Source organism: Dipodomys merriami, unplaced genomic scaffold (genome assembly GCF_024711535.1).
Source record: "Dipodomys merriami isolate MVZ:Mamm:240054 unplaced genomic scaffold, mDipMer1.0.p SCAF_11, whole genome shotgun sequence".
In the NCBI taxonomy this organism is placed as follows: domain Eukaryota; kingdom Metazoa; phylum Chordata; class Mammalia; order Rodentia; family Heteromyidae; genus Dipodomys; species Dipodomys merriami.
Genome location: NW_027202382.1, coordinates 40280933 through 40297600, shown reverse-complemented (window position 1 = coordinate 40297600; position 16668 = coordinate 40280933). Strand labels below are relative to the sequence as shown.

The window sequence follows — 16668 nt, the reverse complement described above, 5'->3', positions numbered from 1 at the left end:
CTTAGTTACAATAGGAAGATACAAGCCTTTCCTTTTTCTTTTTAATGCTTAGAGTTTATTTCATGTTTCAGGTGAAATTGTTAAATGCATTCTTTAATCTTGAATTAAGTCGTGTAATGAAGCCAGATAACTGAGATAACTGAGACTGATGTGTTTATGTACTGTACTTTTGTCATGAATCTTCCAAGCCTTGAGGTCCTTCCCCCTAAGATGGTGTGTGTGTGTGTGTGTTTTGTTTTTTTTAAAGCAGGATAATAAACCACCTGGGGGATACCCCCTTCTGACATCCATTTAGAGGCTTTGTTTTTTGAAAGTGTTAGTAGTAGTTGCAGCCTGGGGGGAAGGATTTTGGTTCAGTGGTGTGAGAGGGAGAGAGGCTTAGAGTATGGCTGAACAAAGATCATAACCTGTAACTTTGTCATTTGTTCTCAGAACTTTAGTGTTTTTAATAACAGCTAACATTTATATAATACTAATATTCTAAGCTCCCTACATTTGTATATGTACTGGGATTTGAACGCAGGGTTGTGCATTTACTAATCAGAGGCTCTGCCATTTGAACCAACCTTCAAATCTGCTTCAGTCATTTTTCAAGTAGGATCCCCAGTTTTTTGTTTTGTTTTGTTTTTTGTCTAGGCTGGTCTGGACCTACTTAGGTCTCTTGTGTAGCTGGAGGGTGCCATTACACTCTTTCTCCCTTTTGGTACTGGGGCTTGAACTCAGGGCCTGGGCACTGTCCCTGAGTTTTTTTTTTTTTTTTTTGTCAGTCGTGGGGGCTGAACTCTAGGCCTGGGGGTTGTCCCTCAGCTCTTTAGCTCAAGGCTAGTGCCCACTTGAGCCACAGCACCCCTTCCATCTTTTTTCTGCTTATATGGTGCTGAGGAATCAAATACAAGGTCTCATGCATGTGAGGCAAGCACTGAGCCAACTTCCCGGCCCACTTCTGTATTTTATTTTTTGTTGTTGTTGGTTAATTGGAGATAAGAATATCACAGACATTCCTGCCCACCCTAGTTTTGAACCAAGATCAGATCTCAGCCTCCTGAGTAGCTAGGATTACAGGCCTGAACCACCAGTGCCCAGCCCATCTTTTTTTTTTTTTGTCGTCGATTGTAGGGCTTGAACTCTGGGCTTGGGCGCTGTCCCTGCACTCTTCAGCTCAAGGCGAGTGCTCTACCGCTTGGGCCACAGTGCCACTTCCGGGTTTTCTAGTGGTTTTTTGGAGATGAGAGTCTCATGGACTGGGGCTGGGAAGGTGGCTCAGTGGTAGAGCGCTTGCCTTGCATGCCTGAGGCCCTGGGTTTGATTCCTCAGCACCACATAAGCAAAAAGAAAAAAGCCGGAAGTGGCGCTGTGGCCCAAGTGGTAGAGCGCTAGCCTTGAGCTGAAGAGCTGAGGGACAGTGCCCAGGCCCAGAGTTCAGGCCCTACGGCCGGACCCAAAAAAAAAAGTCTCACGGACTTTCCTGCTTGGGCTGGCTTTGAACCAAGATTCTCAGATCTCAGCCTCCTGAGTAGCTAGGATTATAGGCGTGAGCCACGGGTGCCCGGCTCCCATCATCTTTTTAATTGTTGAAATAGGGTCTTATTAGCTAATTTCTGGGCTGGTCTTGAACCACCATCTTCCTGGTCTCAACTTTATAAGAACCTGGGATTTATAAGTGTGAGCCATCACACATGGTTAAGCGGCGTAAATATATCAACTCACTTTATCTTTATAACCCTGAGGTAAGAAGTCTGTTTCCTTATTTGTGGATGTGAAAACAGTCCCATAGAGGTTAGCCAATTCTCCAGTTTCACAGTAACAGCATAATAATTTGTTTCCTGGATTTAATCATTTTCTGCCTATATTTTAACACTTGTGAAATTAAGTTACTAGAATTAGGTCCAGGGTCTGTAAAATGTTACATTGTTTACCCCCAAAGATGTCTACATCTGAGAATTTAGGCTATTTAAAGTTATGAAGTCAACCAGATGCCAGTGGCTCATGCCTGTAATCCTAGCTAGTCAGGAGGCTAAGATCTAAGGATCATGGTTTGAAACCAGTTAGGGCAGGAAAGTCCCAGAGACAAGGGGTAGAGTGGTATCCTTGAGCAAAAGAAGCTTAGGGACAGAACCCAGCCCAAGTTTAAGCCCCAGGATCTGCAACAAATAAATAAACAGGTCAAAGTTGTGGTCTCAGAATTCAATTCCTATAAATGAGAATCACAAAGATCCATTTTTTAGAGTTCTCATTTTCTCATGTTAGCTTTAGTAAGTGGCTGACTAAAAAAGCAGTTTTGACAAATCGGTCAATTTTTGGTCAATTTAAAAGGTGATGGGGAAAAGTAGGGATGCCTTGTGTTCTTGTATCCTAAGCAAGGGATTTGGTGTCTCATGAATGTTGAATGAATGAGAGATGACTTAGGTCAGGATTTGGAAGTCTTGCTTGTATCAGTTCTTTGCTTATATCAGTCCTATATTTTAGGAAAGTATACAAATATAAGGAAGAAAGGCTGGAGGAGTCATTCTCAATTATATAGAACTATGTATCTGTGTCATACATGTTCACACACACATACACACGTATTCATATATGTATGTGTGTATAAATGAGTATTTTCAACTACTTGAGAAAATTAGGGCCAGCAATGTGTTAAAATCAAGCAGTACCTGGAAGCTTAACCTAAGGTTTCATGGGCTCTCCTGGAGCAAGAATGTGATTTCTGTTGAGAAATAGGGTTCTTCTTGCAGCTTGAAAAGAGACTAGATATATCACATCTTTTTTTTTTGTCGGTCATGGAGCTTGAACTCTGGGCCTGGGCACTATCCGAGCTCTTCAGTTTCAGGCAAACGCTCTACCTACCACTTGAGCCACAGCACCACTTCCGCTCTATCACATCTTTAAGATAAGATGGCCAATAAACTTTTTGCTTGATTGCATTTGAGAATGCAGCTAAGGAAAAGGTAGCCTTTGTTCCTTGCACCTTTTTTATTTCTGTACACATAGCTAGCTATATAAAAGGAGAGAACTACTTTGAGGTGTTTGATATGGTACTTTAAATATTAGAGCTACTTGCCCAGAGTTTATAGAATAATAGAAGATGATTTCCTAGCAAATGAGATAGTGAGGAAAATGTCTAAAGTTACGCGCAGATAGATTGTGGTACAAAGTTGCAATTTAGGAAAGTCCTTCCTAAACAGAATAGTAGCTGCTACCTAAACTCAAAGCCTAGGCTCTCTGGGGTGATTTGACTTCAGGAACTGTTCAGTCATCCTTTTTTGTTATATTGTCACCCTGTTTTGATTTTACAGCACGTGCTTGCTTTAGAATCTTTAGGCTCACATAATTTACATACAGATTTCATTGTTTTTGAACTCACTTTTTATTTATAATTGAAGTTCCAATGCTATAATTTGTAGTGTAATGAAGTAATAGTTTTCATTTTTTAAATATGATTTCTTCACATTTATAATCCCTTCCTGCAACACTTTCTCTTGTGAACATTTCTTCATTCACTGAGCCAAACTCACAGTTAATTTCAGAGCATTTTCTCATTTCTTGTAAACAGATTTTTTTATCTTCAAAATTCACTTAGCATTTTGAAGATTCCTATCTTCTTAAGATCAAATGCCCTGCATTTGAAAACAGATGCATTCATTAAAGAAAATAGCAGAACTGAGGGAAACTTCCTTAAATGCCCTGTGAAAGGGGAACCCAGCAAGAAAGGGGTGGCAATGCAGGGGGGGGAGGGGCAGAATGGGGAGGGTAGCAGGGGAGCTGCAATTGAAATATTCATCAATCATTTTACTGGCACCAGGAAACCCAATCAGCCTTTTAGAGGGGAGAGCTTAATCAATCACCTAATGTGGGAAAAATACAATTGCTTTCCCCATCCCAAATACTCCCTTTCTTGCTGACAGATCAAATCTGAAGGATAGTTGAGCTGGCTGGAACTTAGAATTTAACTTATTGCAAGCCATAGCGGCCACTACTACTGTGTGATGAGGACATTTAGCATTTGAAGATAAGATTTTCTGTTACGGTGAGCCTTTTCTGACTATTTCATGGTGAGTTTCCTTTTCATATAGGTATCCTTTAACTGAAAACAGCAGTTTGAGCAGTGTATGTGAAGTACTGTAGCTTACTCTCCAAAATGAGTTTCCCCGGTCCACGGGAGAATCCTGGCTCGGGAACAGCCGGAGTTTCAAATGCCTTATTTGGAAAGCAGTGTGAGAGCATTGTCTAAGGGACCTATCCAGGGGACCACAGTTGGAAGTACTTGCATATCAATAAGAGCTTGGCAGAATTAGTCCTATCTTGCATTTAGCGTCTGAATGGTTCTGATTTCTGAACTTCTGTGCTTGAATTGCTCAGGGCCCTTGTGTGAGATTAAGAATCTATTGTCTTTAGATTTGGAAATGTTAGGTTACTTTAGGAAAATAGAAAATGAAAAGTGTCTGAAAGAAACTTTTACTAACATTTTTCTTAACCTTATTTTCTTTCCGTGATTTTATAGTGTATACTGCTTTTTACCTTTTTTATTTTCTCATAAAGTTCATGACTGTGACTTAAGTTAAAATTTTTGGGAGCTGTATGACAGTCTAAATTTCTGATTGCTAGACATTTGAATAGTTAATTGTGAAAGCAGTGCAGCCGATACTCTATTTGTATTTTCTTTAGTTGGGTCTTTGTTTGGTGAGAGGTGTGGAAGATTTCTTTCTAGAAGTGTATTAATCTATTGTATTTTACCTTCACTAGCAACCAGTTCAATTTATACCAACATACTTGTGTGTATGGTGTGTGAGTATGTGAGTGAGCAAGCGAGGTGCACACATGCATGCATGTGCAACATTCCTGTCCTCAGGCTTGAACTCAGGGCCTGTCCCTGAGCTTTTGTGCTTAAGGTCTGAACACTGCCACTTAAGATGCCACAGGTCCATTTCCAGAATTATGGTGGTTAATTGGAGATTAGAGACTTAAACTTTCTTACCTTGGCTGGTTTGAACCTTTTAACTCAGATCTCAGCTTTCTGAGTAGTAGCTAGGATTATAGGAATGAGCCACCAGTACCTAGCTACTGCAAGTTTTGATACCCTGGCCAAATCATCTGGATCGTGGGGACATGTAGAAATGTTCACTTTCCTCCATGGGCAGTTGTAATAAGCTAACAAGAAAATGTCTGTGAAAGTGCTATGTTGGTGGTTTACTACTTAATGTAACTTACTTGTTAGGTGTTCTTATTCTGTGAACTCCTTTTCAAGGATCAGTAATGACATACTTAAACCAGCAAAAATAAAACAACCACAAAACACCCCCAAAAACAAAAAATGGAGGAGAGATAGAGAGGGGGATAGATTTTGTTATATTGATTGATTTTTTTTCTTTTCTTTCTTTTTTTTTTGGGTCCAGTCATGGGGCCTGAACTCTGGGCCTGGGTGCTGTCCCTCAGCTCTTCAGCTCAAGGCTAGTACTCTACCACTTGAGCCACAGAGCCACTTCCGGCTTTTTTCTTTTTGCTTATGTGGTGCTGAGGAATCGAACCCAGGGCCTCAGGCATACAAGGCAAGTGCTCTACCACTGAGCCACATTCCCAGCCCCTATTGATTGATTTTCTTTTCTTTTCCTTTTTTTTTTTTTTTGGGTCCGGTCGTGGGGCCTGAACTCTGGGCTTGGGCGCTGTCCCTCAGCTCTTCAGCTCAAGGCTAGCGCTCTACCACTTGAGCCACAGCGCCACTTCCGGCTTTTTTCTTATATGGTGCTGAGGAATCGAACCCAGGGCCTCAGGCATGCAAGGCAAGCGCTCTACCACTGAGCCAACTTCCCAGCCCTGATTGATTTTCTTATGTAGGTACTAAGTATGTTTTGCAGAATCCAAGGGCAAGCGATAAAGCCTAAGCTGAGTGCTGGTGGTTCATACCTGTAATCCTACCTCCTCAAGAGGCTGAGTTCAAAGCCAGCCTGGGCATGAGAGTCTGTGAGGCTCTTACCTCTAATTAAACACCAAAAACTCAGAAGTGAAGCTTAGCCAGGTGCTGGTGGCTCATGCATGTAATCCTACTAGCTACTCATGAGGCTGAGATCCTAGGATTGTGGTTCAAAGCCAGGAAAGTCCATGAAACTCTTCTCTCCAATTAATCTCCAGAAAAGGAGAAGCAACACTGTGGCTAAAGTAGTTGAGTGCTAGCCTTGAGCTGAAGAGCTGAGGGACAGGACCTAGGCCCAGAGTTCAAGCCCCAGGACCCACAAAAAGAAGTGAAGCTGTGGATTAAGTGGTAGAGCACTAGAAGCTCGGGGACAGTACTTGGGCCTTACTGCCAAAAAAAGAAATAGGGTGAGGGAGAATGATGGAAGGGATGACTGTGATCAGTATTCACTGTACATATAATGGATGTGTTAAATTGTAACTCCCTTTGTATAACCATATGTAGACATAAAAAAGGAATGAAAAAAAAAGTACTGCTTTGCCCCAGGAGAGCGTGCAAAAAGTAGATCAATGGCCCATTTGAGTTCAGGTTGCTGCTACTGACTTTATTAGCCTCTTACCTTTCTTTTCCGTGTGTGTGTGTGTGTGTGTGTGTGTGTGTGTGTGTGTGTGTGTGTGTGTGTGTGTGTGTGTCTGTGTGTGTGTGTGTGTGTCTGTGTGTGTGTGTGTGTGTCTGTGTGTGTGTGTGTGTCTGTGTGTGTGTGTGTGTGTGTGTGTGTGTGTAGGTCAGGTTGCTGCTACTGACTTTATTAACCTCTTACCTTTCTTTTCCCTCTGTGTGTGTGTGTGTGTGTGTGTGTGTGTGTGTGTGTGTGTGTGTGTGTGTGTGTGTGTGTGTGTGTGTGTGTGTGTGTGTTGTCTCAAGTACACTACTCGAGCAAAAATGCTCAGGGATGGCACCCAGGCCTTTAAGAGTCAAGCTCAGGATAAGCATAAGCTCAACCATGGCATGCATGCATGGACTTGAGCCACAGCTTCACTTCTGGTTCTTTGCTGTGTTTTGCTTTTGAATCTTGTAGATTCTGGAGTTAGTTGTGTCTCACCTCTACTCTAGTCTTTCCTACATACCAGTAGTACATTGGAACCCTTCAACCCTTCAGTTACTGTCTTCTTTCTTTCCATAGATTGAAGGTCAATGAATGGCAGAGATATTCTGGAGCCTTTCTAAAGTTGGTTGTCTCTCCAAAGTGGAGAAAGATGGATTGATATATGTGTTGTGTCTCTGATATATTTATTCCTCTAACTCAGTATGTCTGAGATGGAGTCTTAGGAACTTTTCTGCCCAGGCTGGCCTCAAATCCTCCAGATCTTAGATTTCTGAGTAGCCAGGATTACAAATGTGAACCATTGTGCCTCGCTACACTAAAAAAAGCAAATAAAATTTTTGTGCTGGTACTGGGGGCTTGAATTCAGGGCCTGGCACTCTTGTTTGGCTATTTTATGCTCAAGGCTGGTGATTTACGACTTGAGCCACAATTCTACTTCTGGCTTTTTGCTGTTTATTTGGAGATAACAGTCTCTCAGAATTTGTTTGTTCAGGGCTTGGAACCATGGTCCTCAGATCTCAGCCTCCTGAGGAGCTAGCAAACATGAGCCACTAGCTCTGGCCTTATACTCAAAAAAATTCTTTTTGGTCCGGTCGTGGGGCGCTGTCCCTCAGCTCTTCAGCTCAAGCCTAGCTCTCTACCACTTGAGCCACAGCACCACTTCCGGCTTTTTTCTTTTTGCTTACGTGGTGCTGAGGAATTGAACCTAGGGCCTCATGCGTGCAAGGCAAGCACTCTTACCACTGAGCTACCTTCCCAGCCCATATTCAAAATTTTTAACAAAGATCGTTTCACAATGGAAGCAAAGAGATTTTGAGTTTGATTATCTATAAATTTTAATTAGAGATATTATATTTGTACAACTAAAAGGAATCTTCTAATCATTTTTGAGGTTTATGTTGATTGAAAATAAATACAAATATTTGAAGTTCATTGCTTTGCTTTGTGCTCCTCCAGTGGTGGTCAGGATTGTTGATATTTGCCAACATAGTTTTTATAATACTCTTCAATGAGAAAGTGAATAAGTAAGCTCCTGTTTCCCTCAGCTATACTAAGTGTGTATCTCCGTAAATCCTGCCTACTAATTAAAAGCCCTGAGATGACCTTGAGTTGAACTGAACTACAAAAGCTATTTTGAGTTACATTTATAGCTTTTGTTTATTTCAAAAGAGGTTAGGTAGAATCTAGTCTTTGCTAAAACATTAAAAGGCAAAGCATAGCCTTTGGTGTACATTGAAGATCAGAAATAATAATAGGCACTATTACAGAAAAGAAGCTTAGGAAAGACAATAAACATAAATAAGTTTGCCATTTATTTGTTGAACATTTGAAATACATACTTGAAAAGGTTTAATGTAGGGTGGCATTTTTCACAGTGTCACTTTGTGCTATTTAGATTTACTGAAAAGATCTGTTTCTTATCTTAACATCAAAGAGGTTTTTGAACCCAGTAGGAAATCAGAACAAATATTTAACACTTTTAAAAATTAATGGTTTAATTGATTATTAAAATATGTTACAGAAGCAGGAACTTTAGTAAGTTTCTGTTTATACTTGGGCAGTATAAAAGAAAAAAAGATAGTATTTTACAAATGTTTTAGGGATTGGAGATGTAGTTTAGTGGTAGAACATGTACTTCACAGTCCTGGTTTCCATCACCAGCATTATAAACACACAAAATGCTTTATATGTGTACCATACTATAAGGTCTGAAAGATTTTTTTTAAGTGTACCAAAAGGGCAAAACATTTTCTCAGTTGTTTAGAGAACATTGGACTACTGTCTTGTTGGTAGAAGGAACCCTGAAGTTGTTTCAAGAAGAAAGGTCAAGCTAGGCACCAGTGGCTCATGCCTGTAATCCTAGCCACTCAGGAGGCTAAAATCTGAGGATTGCATTTCAAAGCCAGTCCAGGCAGAAAAGTCCATGATACTCTATCTTAAGTTAACCCCCAAAAGCTGGAATTGGAGCCTGGAGCTGTGGCACAAGTGGTAAAAAAGTGCCATTCTTGATTGAAAAAGCTAAGGTACAGCACCCAGGTCCTGAGTTCAAGCCTCTAAGACTGGTACCATCCCCTACAGACACACAAAAAAGGAAAAAGCTCATGTTTTATGTATCACTAGGTAAATAAGACATTTTTAGTGTCATATCATGAAGAGTCTAGCTATAAAGCAGATAGTTTAAGAAAGCACTTAATGTCTTATGTAGATCTTGTAGATTTTAATTTTATTTATATTTGCTCTCTTAATCATGTTACATGCATGCCTGTTTTGGCTTGGAAGAATTCCTATTACTTTCACCTGGGATTTGGGGTAGCATTTGCTTTTTGGGATCCATCTGACAGAACTAAGGACAAGGAAACAACAGATCACAGAAACAATTTAAACACAACTGATAATGAGGGATAGAGCTTCTCAGTATTTGCTAAGCTGCATAATGTACACATAAGAATTTCCAAATTTTAGCCGGGCGCTGGTGGCTCACGCCTGTAATCCTAGCTACTCAGGAGGCTGAGATCTGAGGATCGTGGTTCAAAGCCAGCCCGGGCAGGAGAGACCGTGAGACTCCTATCTCCAATAAACCACCAGAAAACTGGAAGTGGCGCTGTAGCTCAAGTGGTAGAGCGCTTGCCTTGAGCTGAAGACCTGAGGTACAGGGCCCAGCCCAGAGTTCAAGCCCCACAGCCGACCAAAAAAAAAGAAGAATTTCCAAATTTTACTTTTAAACTTTATTGCATTTGGTCAGAACTCTGTGTAATAAATCTGTGAATTAACATAAACTTACTACAATTTGTTTCTGGAAATGCCCTCATATAGACAGACCTAGGCTTTACTATTCTCCTAGGCTTTTTTTTTTTCCTTGTTCCCTTTTCTACTAGTGGGAATTAAATTCAGGATCTCATGTTTGCTAGGCAAGCACTCTATGATTTGAGCCATGCCTAAATTCTGTTTGCTTTAGCTTGTTTTTTCAGGTTGTCTTGTGCTTTTGTCTGGGTTAGCCTTAGTCTTCAGTTCTACCATCCACCTCCTGAGTTGCTGAAATTATAGGTTAGGTATGTAAAGCCTAGGCTTTTTTTTTTTTTTTTCCCTCTCTCGGTTGTAAGGCTTGTATTCTTCAGCTCATTGTGAGCTCTCTACCACCTGAACCACAGTGCCACTTCTGGTTTTCTGGTGGTTAATTGGAAATAAGAGTCTCATGGACTTCCTGCCTGGGCTGGCTTTGAACCTTGATCCTCAGATCTCAGCCTCTTGAGTAGCTAGGAGCCACTGGTTCCCAGCAAACCTAGGCATTTTTTCATCCAATGGAGTTGACATGGGAACAGTTGTATTCTTTGAAAATTCTTTGTTTAAAAATCTGGATTTTTAAGCCAGGCTCTGGTGGCTTATTGCCTGTAATCCTAGCTACTCAGGAGGTGAAATCTCAGGATCATGATTCAAAGCTAGCTTGAGCAGGCAAGTGTGTGAGACTTTCCTTTTTTTGGGGGGGGGTTGATTGTGGGGCTTGAATTCAGGGCTGGGACACTGTTTTGGAATTCTTTTGCTCAAGGCTAGGGCTCTACCATTTTGAGACACAGCATCAGTTTCAGTTTTCTGGTGGTTAAATGGTCTTTCCTGCCAGGTCTGGCTTCAGACTGTGATCCTCAGATCTCATTCTCCTGAGTAGCTAAGATTACAGGTGAGCCAGTTGCGCTTAGTTTAGGACAGTCTTGTAGTGGGAAGGCAAAGAAGCAAAAAGCCCCCTTAATAAGCTGACTCTGGGACTTTGACCAAAAAGCAGATCTGTGAAATGGGAAGGACTTCTAGCACTTAATGATTTTCAGAAAATGATTTTCAGAAAATAGCATTAGGCTACTTAAATACAACTGGAGAAAAGATGAGGCATGAATAATATAAACTAAAAACATGGGAAACACAGCATGGTAGGGTTTCTAAGTAACCAATGGTGTGTATTCAGTTTTAATTTTCAGGTCAGCTTGTATTTCAGTTTGTCTTGTTGACCTTACAAGAGTACCCTTGTCATTTAACACTGTTTTGCTTTTTGAAAAATTATGGTCTGGGGGGGGAGGGGGGCGGGGAGGATTGGGTGGGGGGGCACGGGGAGGATGGGAAGGGATGGGAAGGGGAAACAAAGGAGGAGGCTACAATGCTTGATAAGAAATGTACTCATTATCTTGCCCATGTAATTGTAACCCCTCTGTACAGTATTTTCACAATAAAAAAAGAAAAAGAAAAATTATGGTCTCTTTGATTTAGGACTGTGAGGCATATTTAGTGAGAGACTGTTAAAGTCAGATTCGAATATCTGTATAACAAATACTAGTGTTTTATTCTGGAAGAGCAGTGTTACTAGTATTGGACTTACTTTTGAGACTTAGGCAAGTAAGGATGCATTTCTAACCTTGTTTGTGCTACTGTTGCATGATAATGCTGGAAGAGGAACTTTCCCCCAAAGTCCATTGAGTTTTTAACAAATTAAAAACTGTAAGGCAGTATGTGTACGTGCTATGTGAAAGTAGAGTTATGATTTTAGTAGGCAGAGTAGGTAGACTAGCATTTATAAAATTTACATATACCCTAGATATTTACTGGCTTTGCCTGGGCTGGTCTCAGTTCTTGATCCTCTTCTAGTGGGTCTGCATGAGATCTAAATGGTTGACTAAACAAACTGAAAAAAATGGTTGACTCAGGTTTCCTGTAAGTGCTATAGTCTCATCAAGAAGCAGACATTTCTATAACAATAGTGAGTGATGATTTAATGAAAGTTCCTATTCCTTAATTATTAGTAGAGTAGAACTCATTCCCTAGAGCTGCTGCAAAGTAGTTTTATTTTTTTAATCAAGAGGTCTTTCTCAAGTCTGTTAAAAAAATCTATTTTGAAGATTAGAATGACTTTAATACCTATGATAATAATGAGCAACTTGCATTCGATATTTACTGTGTGCTAGGTGCTGTCTTGAGTGCTTTATATTTATTAAATTCTTAGAGCAGATTTATTGTCTCCTATTTTTAGATCAGGAAAATACTGAAGCCTTTGGGACCATGGTTAGTATATTAAACTTAGAAATGATATAAATGTTATTTTCCTTACATAATTTCTTCTGTAAAGTGAAAGTTAGTATGGGATAAAAGAAAGTAGGGGCAATTTGTAGTATATCTTTCTAGTTAAAAAAAGGGGGGGGGCTGGGAAGGTGGCTCAGTGGCAGAGTTCTTGCCCTGCATGCATAAGGCCCTGGGTTCTATTCCTCAGCACCACATAAGCGGAAAAAGCTGGAAGTGGCATTGTGGCTCAAGTGGTAGAGTGCTAGTCTTGAGCTGAAGAGCTGAGGGACAGCACCCAGGCCCAGAGTTCAGGCCCCATGACTGACCAAAAAAAAAAAAAAAATCTTGGTATTCCACAACTCAAATTCCTCATGTGGCCAGGTGCCGGTGGCTCACACTTGTAATCCTAGTTACTCAGGAGGCTGATATCTGAGAATTGTGGTTCAAAGCCAGAAGGAAAGTCCATGAAACTTTTTTTTTTTTTTTCCATGAAACTCTTATCTCCAATAAACCACCAGAAACCCGGAAATGGCGCTGTGGCTCAAGTGGTAGAGCTCTCACCTTCAGTTGAAGAGCTGAGGGACAGTGCCGAGGCCCAGAGTTCAAGCCCCACAACCGAAAAAAATATCCTCATGTGTTAGCATTATATGATCTGCACCCACTTAATACTCAGATTGCAACTTTTGGTAAGCTTGTAGATTTTAGTGTAAAAGGGATATCAGGAAAATGGTCTCCTTTTATTGAAGAGAAAATGGAGGTACAGAGAGGGGTAGATGATTGACTTAGCATTATACAAATGGATTATTAGTGTCTGAACAAGGCAACTTTAATCCTCAGTATACCACTTCGTTGATATTTTAATATTAGGAAATTGCTTTAATGTCAAAGTTGCTATATTTTTATCTCTATATAAAGAGAACTTAGATTTAGGAATTTGCATAGTTCCCTTTTCAAGCTTCAGGGTGTATCAACAAAATGAGGCTATGAAATGTAGATTTTTTTTCCCCTTCCTAATCCTGAGGCTTTGAACTCAGGACCCTGGGCACTGTCCTTGGGTTTCTTTTGCTCAAGGCTAACACTCTACCACTTGAACCACAGCACTTCTGGCCTTTTCTGTTTATGTGGTACTGAGGAATCGAATCCAGGGCTTCATGCATGCTAGGCAAGCACTCTACCACTGAGCCACATTCCAGCCCTGGAAAGTAGATTTTTTCAAATGCTGAATTTATTTTTGTGACTTGAAGTTACAGATATCATGCTAATGAATTGAAGAGTTTAACCAGCAGGATTTTTTTTTTTTTTTTTCTTTTGGTCCATCATGGGGCCTGGGCACTGTCCCTGAGCTCTTCAGCTCAAGGTGAGCACTCTACCACTTGAGCCACAGTTCCACTTCCTGTTTTCTGGTGGTTTATTGGAGATAAGAGTCTCCATGGACTTTCCTTCCCTCAGCTGGCTTTGAACTGTGAACCTCAGATCTCAGCCTCCTGAGTAGCTAGGATTACAGGTGTGAGCCACCTGCACCAACAGGATTTTTTTTTTTTTTTTGGTCAGTCCTGTTGCTTAACCTCTGGGCCTGGGCACTGTCCCCTGAGCTTTTTTGTTCAAGGCTAGAGCTTTTCTTTTTTTTCTCTTGGGTCCGGTCATGGGGCCTGAACTCTGGGCCTGGGAGCTGTCCCTCAGCTCTTCCGCTCAAGGCTAGCGCTCTACCACTTGAGCCACAGTGCTACTTCCTGGATTTTTAAAGTGGATTAGGAAATCTGAGTTCTAAGAAATTAGAGAAGAGATATGAGTGGCAAAGAGATGAGAACAATTTTTTTTTTTTGTCTTTTCTTTTTTGGTACTGGGGATCGAACCCAGGACGTTGCACTTGCTAGGCAAGCGCTTTGCCACTGAGCTACATCCCAGCCCGAGAACAATTTTTTATAGTGTAGGGTTCTAGATGACTAGAAGGCTTGAAATATGTCTATGGAGATTTGAGAAAACACTGAGGTGAGAATTTGGGGTAGAGTGTTGTAAGGTAGAGGCCTAGGAGTCATCCCTGGAGTATTCTGGCTTGGGGGGGGGGGGCTGAGAATTGATGGTACCTGAACTAGAATAAGAAATACAGGAGAAGCAGGTTTCAGAACAAAACAGATTTGTTTTAACCTCTTGAATTTGATGGTGTTGTATGAAGGTATTCTGGTGGGTATTGGCTGTAGGCATGTGGATGGAGACATCAGTCATGGATGGAGACATCAGTCATCTGTCATTCAGAAGAGTCTCATTCTAGATTTTGTCTTATGTGTGGGATCATCAGTTAGGAAGTAAAGGTGAAACCAACCCAGGATGAAAAGGTAATGTGTATATGCAGATCTCAGCTTGGACACCTCTCCCCTTTCCACCCCCCACCTCTCCCCTTTCCACCCCTAACCTCTCCCTTTTCCATCCCCTACCTCTCCCCTTTCTTTCCACCCCCCAGTGCTGGGGCTTGAACTCAGGAGTCAGGGTCTGGGTCCTAGAGGCCTATCCCTGAGCCTCTTTGTGTTCAAGGGTAGCACTCTACCACTTGAGCCACAGCACCATTTCTAGCTTTTTCTGAGTGTTTATTGGAGATAAGAGTCTCACAGAGATTTACCGGTCTGGGCTGGCTTTGAATTGCAATCTTCAGATTTCAGCCTTATGAGTAGTTAGGTTTACAGAAGTGAGCCACCAGCTCCTGGTGGATAGGCCTTTCTCACTTACCCTTGACTTCATTTAGGAAAGAGCATGCCAGACAGGGTTTATATAATTTTCATCTGTTTTATGGCTACCTTTTCAGAAATGTTGCCAACTAAGTATTCCAAAAGATATGAGTGGCTTACTGAGTTTTTTTTTTTAATAATTTTTTTTAAAATAATATTTTTTAAAAATAATGTCACATATATATAGTTCAGGTTGGCTTTGAATTCTCAATTCTCCTACCTTAGTTTACTAAGTGCTGGGATTTCATGGGTATACTATCAAAGTATAAGTATTAAGTATATTTGATTACGTATATTTGCATTAAGTGTATTTGATTGTCTGTGCTTACATTCTTTTTTTTTGGTTGGTTGTGGGGCTTGAACTCTGGCCTGGCTGCTGTCCCTGTGCTCTTCAGCTCAAGGCTAGCGCTCTACCCTCTACCGCTTGAGCCACAGCGCCACTTCCCGTTTTTGAGTGGTTTATTGGAGATAAGAGTTTCATGGACTTTCCTGCCCGGGCTGGCTTTGAACCGCCATCCTCAGATCTCAGCCTCCTGAGTAGCTAGGATTACGGGCGTGAGCCACCGGCACCGGCTGTGCTTACATTCTTTACCTCCATTTCTAGCTGGTCAAGTTGACCATCAAGTTGTTTATAGTTTCTCCTTAAAAAAAAAAAAATAGGGGGCTGGGAAGGTGGCTCAGTGGTAGAGTGTTTGCCTTGCATGCATAAGGCCCTGGGTTCGATTCCTCAGCACCACATAAGCAAAAAGAAAAAAGCTGGAGTGGCGCTGTGGCTCAAGTGGTAGAGTGCTAGCCTTGAGTTGAAGAGCTGAGGGACAGCGCCCAGGCCCAGAGTTCAGGCCCCATGACCGGACCCCCCCCAAAAAAAAAATAATAATAATGCTATTTGTCCATTGCTGTTTGTGTCCTGTTAGGGCATTTATTGCATAATTCCTTGTACCCAGTAGGTTAAAAAAAATTTTTTTTTTATTGGATTGTAGGAACCTGAGGACTATCAGCTCTACTTATCTTTGTTTCCTTTAGCACAGTTTTTAAAAATTTTGTTTTTTTAATTTTTTGGTCATGGGGCTTGAACTCTGGGTCTGGGTGCTGTCCCTCAGCTCTTCAGTTCAAGACTAGGCTTTTTCTTTTTATGTATGTGGTGCTGAGGAGAATCGAACCCAGGGCCTCATGCATGCAAGGTAAGCACTCTACCACTGAGCCATCTTCCCAGACCTTTAGCACAGTTTTGTATCCATTAAAAATATTAGGTAAATATTAGTTGAATTAAATTTTTGGATATAGGAAGTTTTAGCATCTAAGAAAAAGCATTTTCCTCTCCCTTCTGTAATCTGATCATAGAGCTTGAACTCTGGAACTCAAGCTCTCCCTTGGCTTTTTCACTCATGTATGTATTCTGTCACTTGAGCTACATCTCTTCTTTCTGATTTTTGCTGGTTAATTGTAGACAGGAGTGTTAAGGACTCTCCCCTGCTCTTATTTCCCCTAGGTAAGCTTTGAACTGCAATTCTGTATTCTGAGGAAAATGTAAATGCTTGTGCTCCTGCTTATGAAAACAATCTTTTGAATCAGAAAAGTTAAAAAAAAAGAGAGATTTTGTTCACATGAGAAAATCACAGGAGAGAAATAGACCAATAAATGAAGTGTACTTTATAGGGATAAATGTAGTTTTAGATCAAATTTTAAAATATGGTATTAAATGGTATTTGTACAAACTTTGCTCACAAATACTCCACTGCCAGAATTGAGTCATTCCCTTGTGGCTCAATTTTTAGAGGGCTTCCAGTTTTCTGTTGTTTTATGTATTGCTTCCTTTTTAGGATTGCTTTCTAGGATTGATCCAAGAGACATTTTTAAGGCCCTTCATTCCTCTGTGTTCCGTTTTTATAAAATGGGAATTA

General features: G+C 40.9%; 1 protein-coding gene across 2 annotated transcripts in view; it reads left to right on the top strand.

The window, feature by feature from the left end:
* Positions 1-16668, top strand: part of Nr6a1 (nuclear receptor subfamily 6 group A member 1) — a 182872-nt gene that overhangs the window by 11482 nt on the left and 154722 nt on the right. The window lies entirely within an intron of this gene.